Below are 3,289 nucleotides of genomic sequence, written 5' to 3'. Positions count from 1 at the left end.
AAATCAGGATCTCAAAGATATTTATATGCTACTATGCTTACCGCAGCTTATTCATAATAGCCAAAATGTGGAAACAACCCAGATACCCATCAATGAATGAATAGATAAAGAAAATGTGGTATACACACACAAGAGGATATTACTCAGCCTTGAAAAGAGAAGAAAATTCTGCCATTGTAGCAACATAGACAAAACTGGAGATAATACATTAAGCGAAATAAGCCAGTCACAAAAGGACAAACAGTATATGATTCCACTAACATGAGGTATCTAGAAGAGCCAAACTCACAGAAACAGAGAGTGAAATGGTGGTTGCCTGTGGCTGAGAGACGGGAAATGGGCAGTTGCTATCCAATGGGTATAAAGTTTCAGCTACGTAAGATGAACAAGTTCTGGACACACGCTGTACAGCATTGTGCCTGTAGTTAACAGTATGGTATTGTGCACTTAAAATTTTGTTAATAGGGAACATCTTGTATTAAGTGTCCTTACCACAAAAAAAGGTTTTTTTTTTAAAGAAATTATAGATGAAAAACTTAATTTCTAGCCTCCTTTGTGGGAAGAGTGGGAGCTACAACACTGTCAACTTCACATTCACATATGGCCACATTTGGCAGGTGTGGAGAGCAGGCTCCGCCCGCCCCCCTCACTGGGACCCTTTCCTGCCATTAAGACAAGACAGCACTTCAGTTGCCACAATCTCTCTCTCCCTCTGTTTCCTAACACTGAGATGGAGGTTCTGATCATAGTCATCATTGTGCTTGCATTGCTGTTTTCCCAGAACCAGAAAAAAATGGCATGCATTATCTGTTCCCACGTCCCTGTCAAAGGTGGAAAATTAATTATAAACTGAAAGGCCTACTTCAGTATAACTGGAAGAAAACAATTTTCTGCATAGAAATGAAGATTCCATTTGACCAGCTTCATCAAGTTACCAGCCTGGACCATTAATGTATTCGAGTTTGGGATCCCTGCTCTATGAAACTGAGGTACAGCAGATAACTAAAGTTAACTGCTAAAAGAATTAAGACTATCTATTTTTCAAGATGGAATGGATGGCTGACCACTATTTCTTAAAGGTTCCTAAGCTATAATATTACCCATTTTCTTTAGTTTTTTGTAAATTGACTGAATTATGCAACTAGGAATAAAATTCTAGGAAAGAAATATTAATAGCCCATATAGATCACTGTCCCACACTTCAAATTCAGAAACTATTCTGACTGCCTTATCTCCAGGGGCGCAAAATGTATGGTATATTTAGTCATTTTCATAAAACTTCAATAAAGCTTAATAGTGTTCACTGTGTATATCAAACATTCATTTTTGTTATTATTGTTGAAAGTTTCCATGGATTAATTAGGAGCATTATATAGATCTGAGGATCTCAAACTTTTTCATCAAAATCACCTGGAAGACTTACTAAAACACACATTCTTAGCCCCATCCCCAAAGTTTCCGATTCAGTCAACTGGGGATGGGGTCTGAGAACTTTTATTTCTTACAAGTTCCCAGGTAATGCCATTGTTACATGGTTCACATATTAAGAACCATCAAAATCATAATGCAATTGTGAAGTAATACATTAAATTTTTAAATTCAAGTATTATTAAGAAGATTTTTGTCATGGCAAATATTTATACCTTCAAGTAACATTTTTATATGAAAGTTAACAGCATAGACCTATGCATTAGCACTTCCTAATGGATAAAAACCTCTCTCTAAGGATTTTTTCAATACTTTTATATGCATAAGTAACATCTAGTTAGCATACAAAATAGACTTCCACAGCAAATATCATTTTTTGATATATCTTTAGAAAAATTATGGAGGAAAAAATATTAATACCTCAAAACTCTGCAAAAAGGAATGATATCTAGCTCAGAATTTCATGCACATTTATTGATTTTTTAAAACTGGTCGATATTCAGGATTATAAAAAGCATGAAATTTTTTTTAATTGCAAAGATAAGCTGTCTTATTGAAAATAAACCTTTAAAAAATTAAACACACACATATTCCCTAATATCAATTACTATTCATATTCAAAGTTACATATACATATTTTGGGAGTGCGAAGGTAATTAGGTTTATTTATTTAATTATTTTTTTATAGAGATACTGGGGATTGAACCCAGGATCTCATGCACACCAAGCATGTGCTCTACCACGTGAGCTATACCTTCCCCCAAAGTTATTTATTTCATGCAAGTCTATATACTATAACATTTTGTACTATATTACAAAATTTTGAAGAATTAATATATTCAGCATGCATTTGAAAATATTTATGCACATTAACATGCCCATAAGCTGAACTTATATCTTCTATGGGATAAAAATAACTTAGATAGGTAATTATATTATGCAGCATATAAGCTCATTTCCACAACAAATTTTCATTACTATTTAGCTATTTAAACAACCCTTATATCTTTTACAAAAAAGTATAGCTATCAATAATTCTAAAAAATAAAATTAGGAGAACTACCTCTATTAGAATATTTCATTAAAATACCTTATTTTTGTAAGTTTTAACACTTAATGGGCTCAAATAATTTATTATTACCTACTTGCACATTCTTATTAGTCACTCACATATGAAAATAAACAAAGACCACCCAAATGAGAACAGAGGCTATTCAGAGCTTGCAGTAGCAAAGAAAGTCAGTATTCATCACTTGCATTTAGCAGAGACCCAAAGGCAGGCAGAGAAATGAGAGAGCTTTACAATGAAAAAAGTAGGGCTTCAGCTATATTCACACTGGAAATAGTTGGCAGGGAGAAGCCAATTGTAGGCTCCCTAAAAGCCAAGTACCTTATGTGAGTGGTTTCAAAAGCTTGTTTGGCTTTTCTGGCTGGTCCTGAGTTGGAAGCAAGCACAAAATATAGGGAAGCTATTGACCAAATCCTGACCATTCTGCACTGATTGCTACGCAAGACATGGTTTGGCTTCCTAAGCCAGTTGCCGCAGAAATGTGTTGTCATATACTGTCTGGCCATTGTCTATTTGCATATTCAATAACTCATCCACAAAATATTAAAAAAAAAAAAACAGGAATCGTACATCTTCACGTAAACCTGCTATTAGTAATAGATGAACTCGGTGTGAACTCAAAGCAAATAACATTTTATCTGTTGATACTCCACAATGTAAATTCTACTTAAATAAATAAGGTAAAGAGATGTCCAAATAATTATTTTTAATCCAACATCATATGGTCATCATATCTGCTGTACACACAACACACTGATCTGAAAAAAAGAAGTTTTTGTTCACTCAGTAAAC

The 3,289-nt window shown here is 34.0% G+C and overlaps 1 non-coding gene across 1 annotated transcript; it reads right to left on the bottom strand.

Moving 5' to 3' along the window:
- Positions 1–2,113: 2,113 nt before the first annotated feature.
- Positions 2,114–2,186, bottom strand: TRNAT-GGU. The gene has a single exon. It is a non-coding gene; the product is annotated as a tRNA-Thr (tRNA).
- Between the last annotated feature and the right edge of the window lie 1,103 nt (positions 2,187–3,289).

Source organism: Camelus ferus, chromosome 22 (assembly GCF_009834535.1).
Source record: "Camelus ferus isolate YT-003-E chromosome 22, BCGSAC_Cfer_1.0, whole genome shotgun sequence".
NCBI lineage: Eukaryota > Metazoa > Chordata > Mammalia > Artiodactyla > Camelidae > Camelus > Camelus ferus.
This window is presented reverse-complemented; position numbering and strand designations above follow the sequence as displayed.